The sequence below is a fragment of the Rattus norvegicus genome, chromosome 2 (genome assembly GCF_021556685.1).
Source record: "Rattus norvegicus strain SHRSP/BbbUtx chromosome 2, alternate assembly SHRSP_T2T, whole genome shotgun sequence".
In the NCBI taxonomy this organism is placed as follows: domain Eukaryota; kingdom Metazoa; phylum Chordata; class Mammalia; order Rodentia; family Muridae; genus Rattus; species Rattus norvegicus.
Genome location: NC_141535.1, coordinates 99,814,585 through 99,832,257, shown reverse-complemented (window position 1 = coordinate 99,832,257; position 17,673 = coordinate 99,814,585).

Here is a 17,673-nt window from a genome sequence, read left to right as displayed (position 1 = left end):
CTGCTTGGCTACACAAGGTGACCTCTTCAGGTTCCATATCTCCAAAGTCACAGCTAAGGTCACCCAAACTGATTGTTGGGTACCTCCCTTACGCCAGTTCTCTGTCTCATGAGAGGCTGTTTCTTTGTGTGAGCACATACTAAAACTCTTAAATAGTCTTAGGATGAAATAGCAAATAAATAATTTTATATTATTTAATCCTTTCAAGACATTATCAAATAAATGTTGATTTTCTTATTCTACAGAGAAAAGCATATGAGTTGGGGTGTGTAATTTGCTTAAATAGCATTGGTTATAATGATAGAGACAGGATTAAACAAGTCTTTCTAATCCTACAGCACTATAGCTGAATACTCTTTCACACTGCTTTATTGTCTATTTGTTGCTTTATAATTGCAGCAGCTCTCTTTGAGTCTATTTTAGGGCTCTTATTTCAACTGGAGCATGTGCATATGTGGACAAAGCAATGAACAGTAAGCTTCTGAAATTCAAGTCATATATACACTTCTGCAACCCTGGCATTTAGTTCAATGCTTATTGTATAAACACACGTTTAGTTGGTTCTGAAAAATGATTTATTTATTAAGTAAAATGGCACAATGGTGAAAACACTGTCATTTAAGAAATAATGGAATTTTAACTAGTTATAAGCATAAAACTATTTTCAAGTACCGTTTAAGCATTAGTACACATACAATGTGTAATAAATAAATAAAAACATTGGCTAAATGAATTTACTATTTGTAGGTCATGAATTTTAACCACAAAAAAAGGACAGTCTATCTCTAGAATCTGATATAAGTAACAGTTCAATGCTGTTTGGACAAATTTTTCTAGTTACATTACTAATAGGATATCATGTTGCTTTGGGAATCCACTCGTGATTAGTTAATGTCTTTATTGAGTCTGTCATCATGAAATGTCTATATAGAAGAATTTTCTTGGAGTAGAATTTTCCTCAACTAATGCAAACTTACAGGGCAGGTGGAGTTGCAAAATCCAGGGCAAACAACCTCAAAATGGCCTCTAATTTCCCTTTAGGTTACCATAAGTCTACACTCAGCAACTCCGGCAGAATGAGTTTAGGGCAGCATATCTTACGGCAAAGTTTAAATAAGTAAGAGAGAAAACTGAATCATCATGGAAATGTTTACAGGAATTGGGGGAGGCTAGACTGGTAATATAACATTGTAGAGTACCTGCCTACTGTATGCACTTTGTCTATAAGATTTTTGTCCCCCTTTCCCATATCCAGTTAGAAAAGCCACCTTCATGACTCGAAATTCAGACACAGAAGATTTATCTAACAGCAGACCTTGATGCCACCAGAACAAAAAAAAATCTCTGCAAGGAGTAGGGGAAACAATTACAATTTTTTACAAGAAGAGGGGAAGTGATTATAGGAGTAACCATTCTCTGCAAGATGGGGATGACCAAGGGAAGAAGATCCCACTGGCTCAATAAGAGCACTCTGTATTCTTCCAAAGGAATTCTTCATGCTTAAACCAATGATGGAAGAAAAGGCAAATATTTTTTAAATTAAATTAAAACATCTACAGTAATACAATTGGTGCATGGAGAAATATGACATTCTTCTTCCTTCTAAAGGTGATGGGAAAATAAAGGACATTGTAGAAAATTATGTAAAGTTTGATATAAGCAATACCTGGTATATGGAAGATCGATATAGTTGTTATAGAAGTCCATGAGTATGTTGCCATGTGAATGCCCTGTCCCTGAAAACTTTACAGCAGAGGCTTGGTCTTGATTAACTAAAGATGTAGTTAAGAATTATGATTTCTACAACTTGAATGGGATAACTTGCAAAGCTCTTTAGAGCTATGATTTCCATGGGGTCTTGTCAGGATCCACTTTCAATCTCTGTTTCCTTGGCATATACCACAGATATGAAAATAAAATTAACTCTTTCCTATGGATCCAACATCTCTATTTCTACTACTCCCAGTTAGGTGCAAAGATCATCCCAAAAATCTAGTTGATATAATAGATACAGTAACTATATATACCAATATGATGGTGAAAACCAGACAGGAAATGCTGATCTGATTTTAAGTCTTGCTTGGGGCAGTGCAGAAGTTAGACAAGAAATGTGCCAGTAACTGAATGAATGAGAGAAAAACCACAAGCCATAGATGGATTGTTGTGAGAACCTACCAGCTCTAGGACAGTATATTGAGCGTCTCTGGCACCTAGAGAGTGTCTGGCACATAGTAAAACCTTAGGAAAGTTACTGCTCAATTGGATGGACAAATGGATAACGGATAAGTAAATTAACAAATGACTGGAGAGAAAAAGCAGACAAGAAATCTAGATAAGAGAATGTAAGAAATTAGTATTAACTGTCAGAGGTTAGCACAATCAGTGAAAATTCATCTCTGTACGTCTCAATTGTGAACATGTGGTCTAATTTGTGATTTCAAGGTTCCTCGTGTTCACTTGGTTTCAAAAGCACTTGTCTGTCTGATCACTGATATAAAGCCCCTACTCTCCCCTTCGACATCAGATATATAAACTATATATGCCCTTCAGAGCTATAAACAGAGACTCCTCACCAGAGCTCAGAGCAATAGATTACAGAAAAACAACATTATTGTCCTATCCTTCTACTTGAGGCAAACTTTAAGTGAGCAAGTAATGTCTGAACTAGGCATGTGGTTTGGACACAATTCTGATGGCTAAAAATAAGTGAAGGTGCTTAAAATACCCATTGAAGTTAGAGAAAAAAGTTGAGTCATACTTCCAATGATATAAAAATTAGGCATTTTGGCATCTGAAAATGTAAAGTGACTCAAGAGTGCTGGGAAGAAAAGCTCCCAAGTGCCTTAGCCTATCTCCAGCTCAGATGCTATGAAGATGAGGAACCAATGAGCTGCTCCTTCCCAGCAGTAGTTTTGTCCATCTTACTCATTGCACAGCTGTGTTCCACCTGACCTATTCCTAGTTACCTAGTACTAATGCTCAGGAGTCTTTTGCCCTGTGCCTCAAACAGAAAGGGCCAACAGGGCAGGGAAAAAAATTATTCTCCTAACACTGGACAGGAACCTTCTAAGCACATGTTCTCAGAGCCAACTTCCCATACGTTTGCTCGGCTTCCTATTTATTTTCTTTTTGGCTTTTTTCCTTCAGATAATCCATTTAAATTGTCTTAGGCCAAACAGGGGAAAAATATACCCTCTGTTTTATCATGGCAGCCAGTAATAAAGACAACATATGGAGGAAGAGACAGACAGCCTAAAGATCACATGTGATGCTTTCATAGGCTATCCTAAGTAGTAATGCCCTTACTTCTGCCCAGAAGCTATTTCCCACAGCCTAGTTTGATCATTTCAGAACAGGAGAAACAATAACACTATGCTCAAGATCAATAACAGTAATAATAACAAGAAAAATGAAAGAAAACTAGACAGTTTTGGCCATTCAAAATATTGAAGAATAGCAATGATCTAACTAACATACCCAACATATAGTTAATACAATCTTCCTATCAAATATTGTGAAAAGAAGTTTAAACTTATTGCTTTAGTAATCATTAATTATCTCAAAAGAGATATGGTGTGGGGAAACACTACTAATTGAGGTCACAGTCTAAAGTGACTGGATAGTTCCCTGAGCACTGTGCAAAATGGAGGACTCCTTTTACCAGCAGGGTTTCCTCTTCCTGACCTTGTCTGGAGAGCCTGACTCTCCACACCTTCTACCTGGAGAAGGTAGAGTAGTTCTTGGCAGATATACAAATTCAACTTTCTTTTTTTCAGTAATAACCCATCAAGCAAGTACTTGGGATTCCTGAAATGCTTCTCCATACAAATGAAGCATTCATAGTACTTTACACTCTAGCCAATGCTTTTCATTTACCCTGAAAACTCTTTCTCACTCTTGAAGGTCTTTTCCATATCTAGTCCTTTTCCATCATTAATAAAATTTATGCATATAATCACATTGTGAATAAAGGCATGCACACAAGCTAAGATCATCTAAGAGAGCCATTTCAATGAAGATTGTCAGAGAAGGCCTGAGTCTGAACAAGCTGTAACATTAAGATTCCCAGAGAACAAACCAGAGTCCTGTAGATCCTACCTATTCTAAACTCTGCTTCATCCTTTTCCAGCCTTGTATGCAATCTTGTCTGGACACCATAAGATATAGGAAACAGGGAACATGGAATCACACATGTCCCCTGACATGCATACCACAAATTAGGTCATTATTGATATCCAATAAAGGTAGAGTACGAAACCAAGGAGTAACTTCATCAAAATAGAACCTGACTAAGACTGGACCCCAGATCGTGTTTCTGGAGCAATGTGTTTCAGTGCTTTCATGAACTTTGTTGTCCTCAGCTACCCGCCCTCTGGACATTCATTATGCGGTTTCTGCTGCAGCCTCAGGACAATAATGTTATTCGCATCTTAGGCGGTCTCTACCTGTCTTGTCTTTCCAACGTAACTGAATTGACTAATCCTTTCTTCACACATTAAAATGGATTTTTACTACTAGCAGCCCCTCTCTAAGTCTGTTCAGCGATGATTGAAAGCTTCTGTGATCTGTTCTAAATTGTGGGGTAGGTATAATGCAGACATAAATGTAGCTTATTAATTAATTTTGGTGTTGGGGAATAGCTTCTGAGCTGATGGGCAGCCACAGACATCATTCTCCATTGTGCACATACAGCCTCCTCCTTCTCGGCCATCTGCAGAGATTACAGGTGTGCTCTGCATGATCTGACTTTCAAGGTTATCTCTCTCTCCCTATCTCTCTCCCTCTCCCTTTCCCTCTCCCTATCTCCATCTCCCTCTAGATCACTTATGCCTAATTATCATTTTCTCTCTCCCTTTCTTCCTGTTTTCCCACAAACAAGACCAAAACTTCCCAACAAAAGCTGCAGTATTTTTTCATCCTCCAAATGCCCTAAGCTTACATATGTGGATTACATCACCATGTACATGAAAAATAACAGAGAAGGTAATAGGATGATATTAACTCTAACTACTGTGACCTGGGTTCTCTAGAATGGTTCTTAAGTGTTGCACTGGGATGGAACTGAAGCTAAATAAAAGACATTAGAGACAAAGGGGGGAAAATGGTTGGTTGCAGCTTTTGAACTAATTCCCAGATTCCCATCATCCTCCAAATAAAGACAGTGCAGCCTGAGGCCATGTGATTTCAAACCAGCTAAGTGAGCCTGAAGCATCCTTCACAGAGCACTGAAATTCACAGCAGGCTCCAGAGAGCCTTTTAATAGATTCAAGTTTTAGACTCAAATGCAAAGGTGAACTCACAGAGGTTTCACTAAACCTGAAGCTGTTAAACAGGCAAGAACAAAAGCTCACCCAGAGCCTCTTTCAAGCTGCTCTCAGCTGCAGTACAGCCCCCCACCCCCACCCCAACACACACACACACACACACACACACACACACACACACACACACACACACACACACACAGAGACATGCTTTTCGAAGGGCAGACAAGGCTTCTCTGTTAAAACTCAGGCAGGATTTTTGGAGGTCTTGTGTTGTGAGAAAACACAAGTCCCATATAGTACATTTTTGGTGATTATCTTTACACCATTAACAAGGAAAGTTGTCTGTGATGTTGTGTCTGAATTGTGTATGGTTGTTTGTAGGATGAGAGCATCATAACTGTTTTAAGAGGACAAAGCTATAGCAATGAGGGCAGCTCGGGCATGATGTGCTGAACAGAGGAAACCATGAGGAAAGCAACCCTCCGGAATCTAGCTTATTTCTGCAAATTAGCCTTTGTGCACAGAAACCTCTGCAGTGTGAATATCTCTAATTAATGTCTCAATTGCAAACTGCTTTAAAATTTAAAGGATTTTGAGACCACATGACAACACAACTGAAAACTTTCACAGTTCAGTTCATGTGAAATGCTGCAAGCAAATCTAAGGTATACAACAAATTTCTATACAAAGTATATAGTACTTTTATGGTATAAAATATAATATATATAACATGTATAAAATTACCTTCTGGCTAGGTGCATATGGTTGCATAAACCATATAAATAATTTTACGTTTCGACTTCAGTCTCGTTATATATAGAAAATTTCAAAATCTGAAAACATTAAAAATCTGAGATACTTATTCTCCGTGCAATTTTGATAAACATTCCTCACCCAGTATCTTAAAGAGACTGAAAAGGTTTTAATAAGAGACTCAGAAAGTACAATATACAATCTCAAATGGACCTCTGACTGAAGATGAGTTCTATTCTCTGCACAACAGAGAAAGGCGGTCTTCTCAGGACATCAGAGGAACAGAGGCAGTGTAAATAAACAATCAGAATCAGCTCTGCCCATCACTACCTGAGTGGTCTTAGGCAAGTCACTTTACCTATGGTCACAATCTGTTAAATGCTAATAATTATATAATTACCATTTTATGAAATCATTTTATGTATGTATCACATACATGCCACTTCCTAACCAATGAAATTAGCAGCTAAGATTTAAGGAAAAGTAGTATAACATATCATTGACTGGCCTGACATGAAACTGTAATGGCAGCAGTCTGAGGACTATAGGAAGGAGATACACTGATTAAGATTTCTATCTTGTCAAGCTGCAAACAGATTTCTTGAATTAATGACTAGGTCTTGCTTAACTCCACATTGCTCATGCTTAGAATATAATACAAATACTAAGCGCACAGAGAAATAGCCAGACACCTAAGTGAATGATTGATATCACCATCTTATAAATCATCCACGATTTTTAAATAAGATTGCTTAGCCTCCCCTCTTCCAGTCTATACCGTAAAAAGATGGGGAATGTTCGCTCATCTACTATAAAAGTAAAGCAAGTCTAGTAGAAACAACCAAATATACCTTGTATTCTGAGCCTTTTTTCACAAATTCTCTGGACTTTAAAATTGACATAAAATAAAAATAACTGCCAATTTGGAGAAATTCAATTGCCTGACAAGCCAATAATACATTTTAAAAATAAATTATGAAAAAGCATAGCCGATTAATTAGTATCTATGTGTCTAGCCTTCTCTCCCCACCTGCTAAGCTCACAAGCATGTTAAGTTCCTTTTTCCACTGTAATCTTGAGCTTAGGATGTACTTAACAGAGCTGAGATGTAAATAGGTTGCCTTCGTTGGGGCTCCTCCTCTGCAGTAGAATACCACCAGAGAGTTGCTGCAGACAGAAAGCTGCAATGCAGTATTTTCCTCTGCAACTTTGAAGCTGCATTAAAGACTGCAGATGCATAGTATATGCAATTTAAATGGCAGAACTGTTATAGTTTCCAAGCTGGCCAATCATAACAATATTATGCTGAACTAAATTATTTTAGGTTGTCTTGAAAACTACATAGCTCTTTCCTAGGGGGGGAAATCGCCTGATAATAACTGGAAACAGTTGGTATCATTTTGAGAAACAAAGCTATAGTTAATTACAGACAACAATGTTTCTGAACCTTTCAGATGCCAGGAAGAAAACTGATAAAGCATCAGTATAGAATGCAGAATAAAACAATGGAAAATTCCAAGCTTCTTTCCCTCCCAGAGGTCATTGGACCTATTCCTATTTATGCTAAACATGGGAGTTCTGATTTCTTACTGAGGACTTGTGTTCTGCTCTTCAATGCTACCCAGGAATACCCTCCTCCTCCTGAACATTGTGGATTCCAGGTTCTGAACCACTGCCATCCACACCAGCTAGTTCCTGTTTTTTCTGTCTTGCCTATACTCTCCTGTGTATGCTGTTAAAAATTCTCTGATTTCAATATAATAAAAATATGTTCATATCACTTAGTAGAATATGCCTCAGCTCCCATCTCCAAAATCCTGTTTTCAGAAATCAGAGGACGGTAAAGTGAAGGACAACCTCTGGGACATCAAAGCTCAGTTCCATTAGTTACTATGGAAATGCTAGAGGAATAAAATACAGTGTTCTCTATCCACTTGCTTTCATTTATTGGATTGTTATGATCTTCTCTAAAGATGGAGTCTGCACTTTGGAAGATAGATATATATTTGAGAGGACACTAACCTTTCTAACCCCTCAATGTAATAAGCAACCAAAAAATGTGAACCTAACTTTATAAATATGGAAAGAAGTACTAACAGGTTTAGAAACATAACACTTCAAATTAATACAGAAAATGTGTGTGCTCCATTAAAATTTATTTTTTAATTTTCTATTCTTTTTCTTGTTGCGTCCCATTGTTTTGTTTCTCCATTATTTCCTCTTTAGAACTCTTACAATCATCTGAATATGATGTCATATTCTACTTGTATTTACACAATGTTTCTTGCTTTTTTACTTTGCTTGGTATGCATGTATATAAACGTATATAAATTTTTGTAAGAACTCTAATTTACCAGCATCTGCTCATTTTCAGACATATTTCAATTTTAACCAAAGCAAGAAAAATTTCAAATTTCTTCCAGGAATAATCAGTCTTGTATTTCTTCCTTTATTTTTAATTTTATTTCCCTCTTCTGTCATCTCACTTCTCTAATCCAGGTCTAGGAAAATATCATTTGGTTGTTAATATCATTTTGCACTCAGGAATAAAATGGTGAATTTTTAATTAATCTGTATTTTTCCTCAAAACAGCTAAGACTGCTTCCTTCCTGAATGCTAGTGACTTCTCTTTCTATGCTAGTATCTGGAAAGGATTTTTTACAGAAGTCAAATCATTTCCTAAGTAAGCTTTCTGTAAGTAAGCAAGTCATTTTTCGTAGAGTGTTTCAATGACCATTCAAGCATCATACCTGAATTAATTCACAGTTAATGTGTGAGAGCAGTCACACATAAATGTGAGAGACAATACAGCCCTTTGACCCATGTATCCATGAATGTAGCTGTTGCTTAATCTAACTAGGCTATAATAATATTGGCAAGTTTGTAGAGTATTTATGGGCAAGCTAATAGCTGTCTGAAATGGTCACATGTCCTCTTCCTGCCCCTTACTTCTTTTAGCCTATGAGTATGAGGCAAAAGACAAGATATTTTTCATCTTATTCTTATTTCATTACATCCACACTTTTTGCAGTACTGAAACTGCAGTAGAATTCTGACTGCAGCAGAATTCTACTGCAGTAGCAGCTATAGTACACACACAGTGCTGATGGGCCCTCTGCAGGAATCCTGACACATGCAGTATTGACCATAGAGTCAAAAGAAACCAAGTATTGCAATTCCTTACTATCTAAATATCTTTAGGTTAGTACCAACACTCTCTCATCAGCTCTTCAGAGTCCTGATGCCATGCTCTGCCCTTTGAATGTCTACAGCTGGCAGATATCTAGGAGTACTGCTTGCATCCATAATTATCCAAAGAAGCCAGATGTTGCACAGTTTTCTCTCAAATAGAGTTCATGTGTGTTGTCCAATAAGTCAGGACTATAACTGCATGCCCCTTTATCTCATCAATATTCACATTTAACTTCCTTGTGTAAGTTTCCCGAAGAGTGCTTTTGTAGTTGGCAAATTTATTGCAGGTTTAATATGTCCTGATTCATTTCTCAGTTCTTCACATTAAGATATTTCTGTCTCTCTTTTTCATGTATATAGTGCATGTTTATTGTATACAATTACATGTATATTGTGTACAAGTAAATACATATAGAAGCACACACACACACACAAGAATGTTCAGGTGTGTGAAGGCACAAGGCTTCCCTCTAGTTCTGTTGTTAAGAAGCTACCTAGCTTGTTTTTTAGACAGTGTCTCTAAAACCTGAGGCTAACCCATTAGGTTAGGCTGCTAATCATTGATCAGCAAGCACCTTCTATCTCCTCTTCCACCATATTGGGTTTATAGGTACATGTCAGTAAGCAGGGCCTTTTACACAGTTGCTAAGGATCAAGCTCAGGTTTTCACATTTGCATCTTAAGCATTTTAACAACAAAAATATCTCCTCAGCTCTGTTTTGCTTTCTTTACTCATCCAGGATCTGTGGTTAATCAAAAACGGTCGGCTGAAGGAAAATGGTCCAAAGGATTTCTTCCAAATCAGAAACCCTAAATGGCAAAAGGAAACAGAATTAAGAAATTGAATATGAATATTTTCCCTTCTTGATAAAGAAATCTAAGGAGAAGCAAAATAGAAGCATCCAGAAAACCAGGTGAGGTCAACAAAACCATCAAGTATATATACATCAAGTATAAAACATCAGCATATATATTTGAGGGCTTGGAGGGATCCCTACAGTCAACCCTGCACAGAAACAACATCAGAACACTAGATAGGGGCCAATGGCTCTGTGAGTAGGGGTCAGGAATGCGTTCCCAAACCCATTGGGTTCCTACAAAGCCATAAGCCTCCACTTGTACTAACAGTACCTTGGGGACTATATGCTTGCAAAAGCAGTGTTGAGGAAAGAGCAGAGATAAATGATCACCATAAAATAGTTTTGGTAAGTGACAACTTTTAACCACGAAAAAAAGCTGGAAGCATAGTCTTCAGGTGAGAATACCAACATAGAAAGGTGTACAGCACTAAGCTAGCCCAAAGAGTGCAAAAGATTCTGACAGTCTCCTATTTTTTCACAGATGCATCATGATTAGGCCCCAGAAGCCACCTCAAAGAAAGGACAGAAGGAGATAAAAACATAAAGACTAATCATCTGCCCTATAAATTCAGCTGTACAAATATACCACATATGCAAAAAGACTGTGGATTATCATCAATCAACAAGTTCATTGAAAGGAATGATATGGGGTAGGTGATCTTTTAAAAATGTATTTATTTAAGGAATAAATAAAATTAAAATTGGGAAATCCTAATTTTGTATAGAGACAGCAGGAAATAAACCTTGCTCAAGAATATAGACACATTATAGATTCATTATTGCAAAAATTCACATTTAATCAAATGTCCAATAAAAGAAAGATAAGTGCATCAGTCAGACACAGAAGTACATGACCAAAATCTGTACCTAAGAGGCTATGAAAGGGAAGCAACATGTGTAAGACAATATATCAAAAATAAAATAACTTCCTTCTGGTTGCTGCCCTCACGGAGAGCTGAAACCTGGCTCTGAGAAGGGACTCCAGGCCTGACACCAGAGGTAAGACCAACTTTTCTGCTCCAAGTGACATATCTGCTGGACTCAAGACACACACCCACAGGAACACCTGAAGACCAGTAGACATGAACAACTGCACTCCTGAAGGCCGAAGACTCTGTTCCAATAACTAGTTCAAAGAGAACAGGAAAACAGATCTACAGCACTCCTGCCACACAGGCCTATAGGATGGTCTAACATCTCTCAGAAATAGCAGAACAAGGTAACACCAGAGACAACGTGATGACAAGAGGCAAGCACAGGAACTGAAGCAAAAGAAAGGAAGACTACATGGTATCATCAGAGCCCAATTTTCCCACCAAAGCAAACACTGAATATCCAAACACACCAGAAAAGCAAGATCTAGATCTAAAATCACATTTGATCATTATGAAAGAGGACTTCAAGAAAGGCATAAAGAACTCCCCTAGAGAAATACATGACAACACAAATGAACAAGCAGAAGCCTATAGAGAAGAAATGCAAAAATCTCTAAAGAATTGCAGGAAAACACAATCAAACAGGTGAAGTGATTGAAAATGGAAATAGAAGCAATAAAGAAAGCACAAAGGGAGAAAGCCCCAGATATGGAAAACCAAAGGAAAAGACAAGGAGCCATAGATATAAGTATCACCAACAGAATGCAAGAGATAGAAGAGAAAATCTCAGGAGCAGATGATTCCATAGAAATCATCGACACATCTGTCAAAGATAATGTAAAATGGAAAAAGCTACTGGCCCAAAACATACAGGAAATCCAGGACACAGTGAGAATATCAAACCTAAGGATAATAGGTATAGAAGAGAGTGAAGACTCCCAACTCAAAGGACCAGTAAATATCTTCAACAAAATCATAGAAGAAAACTTCCCTAACCTAAAGAAACAGATGCCAATAAACATACAAGAAGCCAACATAACTCCATGTAGACTGGACCAGAAAAGAAACTCCTCCCGTCACATAATAGTCAAAACACCAAATGCACAATAGAAACAAAGAATATTAAAAGCAGTAAGGGAAAAAGGTCAAGTAACATATAAAGGCAGACCTAGCAGAATTACACCAGACTTCTAACCAGAGACTATGATAGCCAAAAGATCCTGGACAGATGTCATACAGGCCCTAAGAGAACACAAATGCCAGCCCAGGTTACTGTGTCCAGCAAAACTCTCAATTAACATAGATGGAGAAGCCAAGATATTCCATGACAAAACCAAATTTACACAATATCTTTCTACAAATCCAGTCCTACAAAGGATAATAAAGGGTAAAGCCCAACACAAGGAGGCAAGCTACACCCTAGACAAAGCAAGACACTAATCGGTTTTACAACAAAACAAAAAGAAGACAAGCACACACACATAATTTCACATACAAAATCGAATATGACAGAAAGCAACAACCACTGTTCCTTAATATCTCTCAACATCAGTGGACTCAATTCCCCAATAAAAAGACACAGATTAACCAACTGGATACGCAATGAGGAAGCAACATTTTTCTGCCTACAAGAAACACACCTCACAGACAAAGACAGACACTACTTCAGGGTAAAAGGCTGGAAAACAACTGTCCAAGACAATGGTCTGAAGAAGGAAGCTGAAGTAACCATTCTAATATCAAATAAAATCAATTTTCAACCAAAAGTCATCAAAAAGTTTAAGGAAGTACACTTCATATTCATCAAAGAAAAATCCACCAAGATGAACTCTCAATCCTAAATATCTATGCTCCAAATAAAAGGGCACCTACATACATAAAAGATACCTTACTAAAGCTAAGAGCACACATTGCACCTCACACAATAATAGTAGAAGATTTGAACACCCCACTGTCATCAATGGAGAGATCATGGAAACAGATATTAAACAGAGACATATATAGACTAAAATAAGTCATGAACCAAATGGATTTAACAGATTTTTATAGAACATTATATCTGAAAACAAAAGGATGTAACTTCTTCTTATCACCTCATGGTACTTTTTCCAAAATTGACCATATAATCGGTCTTAAAACAGGACTCAACAGATACAGAAAGATAGAAATAATCGAATGCGTTTTCTCCTAGCTGCCTTCAGATGAAGATGTAGATCTCTCAGCTCCTCCTGCACCACGCCTGCCTGGATGCTCCCATGTTCCTGCCTTGATGATAATGGACTGAACCTTTGAACCTGTAAGCCAGCCCCAATTAAATATTGTTCTTACAAGAGTTTTCTTAGTCATGGTGTCTGTTCACAGCAATAAAATCCTAAGACAGAAGTTGGTATCTGGGTCGGGTATTGCTATGATAGGCCTGACCATGCTTTTGTTTGGAATAATGTGGATTCGGGGATTTTGGATTTGGAAAGCAGCAGAATGTTTTAAGTGGGGCTTAATAGGCCATCCTAGTAGAAATATGGACGGCTTTGTTTGCTAAGGGTGATATGAAATGTGGAAGCCTGGCTCTAGAGGTTTCAGAAAAGAAGAATTTTAATATGTGCCAAGAGACAGTTCTTGTGATATTTTGATGAAGAATGTAGCTGCTTTTTGCCCTTGTCTGAAGAGTCTACCTGAGGCTGAGGTAAAGAGATTTATATTAATTGTATTGACAAAGGGAGTCTCAAAAAGACCCGGCAGAGACTTTGTTCTCTGGTTAAGGCTCATGAAGAGCATTTTGAAAGAGTATAGCAAGGTAAGAAAGGAAAAATACAAAATATATAGTTTGAATATTAAAGGGGCACCAGGAAATAAAATGGAAATGAATCCTGTGTTCAAGGATATTAAATTGAATTAAGGGAGTGGTGACCTTGGGGCAAGATCCCACCCAGCTAAGTTTAGATGGAGACACTGTAGTACAGCCTTGCAAAGGCAAGCAGATCTCTGAGTTCAAGGCCAGTCTGGGACAGAGCAGGTTCTAGGTGAAGAAAAACTTAAATCCAGGCATGGTGATACATGCTTTTAATCCAGCATTCAGAAGACAGAGCCATGCAGATCACTGAGTTCAAGGTCAATCCACAGAGCAAGTTCCAGGACAGCCAAGCGTAGGCAATGAGAGACTTGGAAAACAGAAAGCTGGTAATAGAATAAGAGGGGCCATGTTCCAGCTCCTGCAAGATGCAGAACTCAGCAGCTTCACCATGTAGTTCTGACTTTAGAGTCAAAAATAGAAGGGACTGCAGTTGGTGCTGGTCAGCTGGAGCTAAGAACTTAGCGATGATTAAGAAGAGAGCAGCATCACTGAGGTGAAATTGAAAGACCCCAGCTTAGCAGCAGTAACGCCATTTTGCAAGGCTGTACTTAAGATGACTGGTTCAGGGAAAGGTTAGAACACTGGGTACACAGCGGCTGCCAAGCAAGATATGTTTGGTTGAAGGCCTGGCAACAGGACGACTTCGGTTGAGCACCTGACAATGAAAAAAAGCCCCAGGAGAGGTTCCACACCCTGGTGGGGGGCCGAGTCAGTCGTTATGTTCCAAGAAGGTAGCTAAGAAACTTGCCCCCGGGCTGAACCCTTGGGGGGCCGAGTCAGCCGTTATGTTTCTGGAAGGTAGCTAGGAAACTTGCCCCCGGGCTAAACCCTTGCCATATTAGAATCCACCAATTATATCCCTGTAACCATGCATCTGCTTCTGTATGCTTGTTTCTGCTCCCCAAAATCCTATAAAAGCCCATCCTTGGTTCCGTGGGGCGCGCCAGTCCCCCGAGTGACTGAAGCGCCCGCAGGTGCCTGTGCCTGTGTATCCCGACAATAAACCAAATCCTCTTGCTGATTGCATCCTGTGGTGTCTCGGTCTGGTCTTTGGAGTTGGAGGGTCTCCATCCCGAGGGAAAGTTCTCCCTGAGAGCTTTTCAAAATCACCTGAGAAGTGTTTTCTGAGAGCACAAAGACGCTGTGTTCCAGAAATACCCAACATTGTACCTTGTGCTGTAGCTGGACTTGGTAATGTGTAGGAATTACCAAGGTGGTACTGGTTTTGAAGGTATGAAGTGGTCACAGAGAGCAGCTGAGTCTTGACACTGTGAGAGGTCAGGAGATGCCACTGGTGAAGGTGCAGCCAAGTTGATGGCCAGGACTGAAGGGGTCATGCAAAGAAATTGAGGCTTAGCAAAACTGAAGAGAGCCCATGAGAGACTATTGGTGACACCAAGAATAGCAGCAGCAGTGGAGTAGATCAACCTGAGCTTAGAGTGCTACAGAGGGCAGAGCTGAAGAAGTGACGCCAGCCCTTTGGAGGAGCCCAGAAGATCATGTGTGGATCCCAGATATTAGAGAAAGAAGCTGTAACATTGACTTGGAGACCCCAAGATGTTAGAGATGCCAGAGCCATGGGATACCTGCAGAGGAAAGCTGCTAACAGGGAGTAGAACCAGCCCAGGAGAAGAAGTTTGTTGTAGTCAACAAGGATGAAAAAGCAACGGAGATGTAAAAACTGCTTTGACCTCAGACATGGAGATGCAGGGTTCAGAGTTTGCCCAGCTGGTTTCCTGTCTTGTTTTGGGGATTACAGTTAAGTGGATGAATCTCAGAAGAGACTTTGAACTTTTAACATTACTAAGACTGCTATAGACTATGGGGACTTTGGAAGTTGGACTAAGAGTACTTTTTATTATGCTATGTTCAGATATGGCCCCCCATAATCTCATGTGTTTGAACAAGCCTATGGGGGCCCAGAGTGAAATGTGATGGTTTGTATGCTCGGCCCAGGGAGTGTCATTATTAGATGGCATGGCCTTGTTGATGCAGATGTGGCCTTGTTGGAGGAAGAGTGTCACTGTGGGCGTGGGCTTTAAGATCTTCATCATAGCTTCCTGGAAGCCAGTCTTCTCCTAGCAGCCTTCAGATGATGTAGAACTCTCAGCTCCTCCTGCACCATGCCTGCCTTGATGATAAAGGACTGAACCTCTGATTTGTAAGCCATCCCTGATTAAATGTTGTTCTTTAAGAGTTGCCTCGGGGGCTGGAGAGATGGCTCAGCGGTTAAGAGTATTGACTGTTCTTCCAGAGGTCCTGAGTTCAAATCCCAGCAACCACATGTTGGCTCACAACCATCTGTAAAGTGATCTGATGCCCTCTTTTGGTGTGTCTGAAGACAGCCACCATATACTCATATAATAAAGAAAGAAATCTATTTAAAAAAATGAAAAAGAAAAGAAATAATCGAATGCATCCTATCAGACCACCACGGACTAAAGCTGGTCTTCAATAACAATAAGGGAAGAATGCCCACATATACATGGAAGTTGAACAATGTTCTACTCAATGATAACCTGGTAAAGGAAGAAATAAAGAAAGAAATTAAAGACTTCTTAGCATTTAATGAAAATGAGCGTACAACATACCCAAACTTATGGGACACAATGAAAGCTCTGCCAAGAGGAAAACTCACAGCCCTGAGTGCCCACAGAAAGAAACAGAAGAGAGCATATATCAGCAGCTTGACAGCACACATAAAAGCTCTAAAACAAAAAGAAGCAAAGACAACTAGGAGGAGCAGGAAATAATCAAACTCAGAGCTGAAATCAACCAAGTAGAAACAAAAAGGCCTATACAAAGAATCAACAGAACGAAAAGCTGGTTCTTTGAGAAAATCAACAAGAAAGATAAACCCTTAGACAGACTAACCAGAGGACACAAAGAATGTATCCAAATTAACAAGATCAGAAATGAAAAGGGAGACTTAACAACAGAGCCAGAGGAAATTCAAAAAATCATCACTTATTACAAAAGCCTATATTCAACAAAACTTGAAAATCTGCAGGAAATGGACAATTTCCTAGACAGATACCAGGTATCTAAGTTAAATCAAGAACAGATAAACCAGTTAAACAACCCCATAACTCCTAAGGAAATAGAAGCAGTCATTAAAAGTCTCCCAACCAAAAAGAGCCCAGGTCCAGATGGGTTCAGTGCACAATTCTTTTTCTTATTTATTTATTTATTTATTTATTTATTTATTATTTTATTAGATATATTTCTTTTTTTTTATTTTTTATTTTTTTTTATTATCTTGAGTATTTCTTATATACATTTCAAGTGTTATTCCCTTTCCCGGTTTCCGGACAGACATCACCCTCCCCCCTCCCCTTCCTTGTGGGTGTTCCCCTCCCAAACCTCCCCCCATTGCCACCCTCCCCGCATAGTCTAGTTCACTGGGGGTTCAGTCTTAGCAGGACCCAGGGCTTCCCCTTCCACTGGTGCTCTTACTAGGATATTCATTGCTACCTATGGGGACAGAGTCCAGGGTCAGTCCATGTATAGTCTTTAGGTAGTGGCTTAGTCCCTGGAAGCTCTGGTTGCTTGACATTGTTGTACTTTTGGGGTCTCGAGCACCTTCAAGCTCTTCCAGTTCTTTCTCTGATTCCTTCAACGGGGGACCTATTCTCAGTTCAGTGGTTTGCTGCTGGCATTCGCCTCTGTATTTGCTGTATTCTGGCTGTGTCTCTCAGGAGCGATCTACATCCGGCTCCTGTCGGTCCAGTGCACAATTCTTTATAAGACTTTCATAGACCTCATACCAATACTTTCCAAACTATTACACGAAATTGAAATAGAACACTACCGAATTCCTTCTATGAAGCCACAATTACTCTTCTACCTAAACCATACAAAGGCCCAACAAAGAG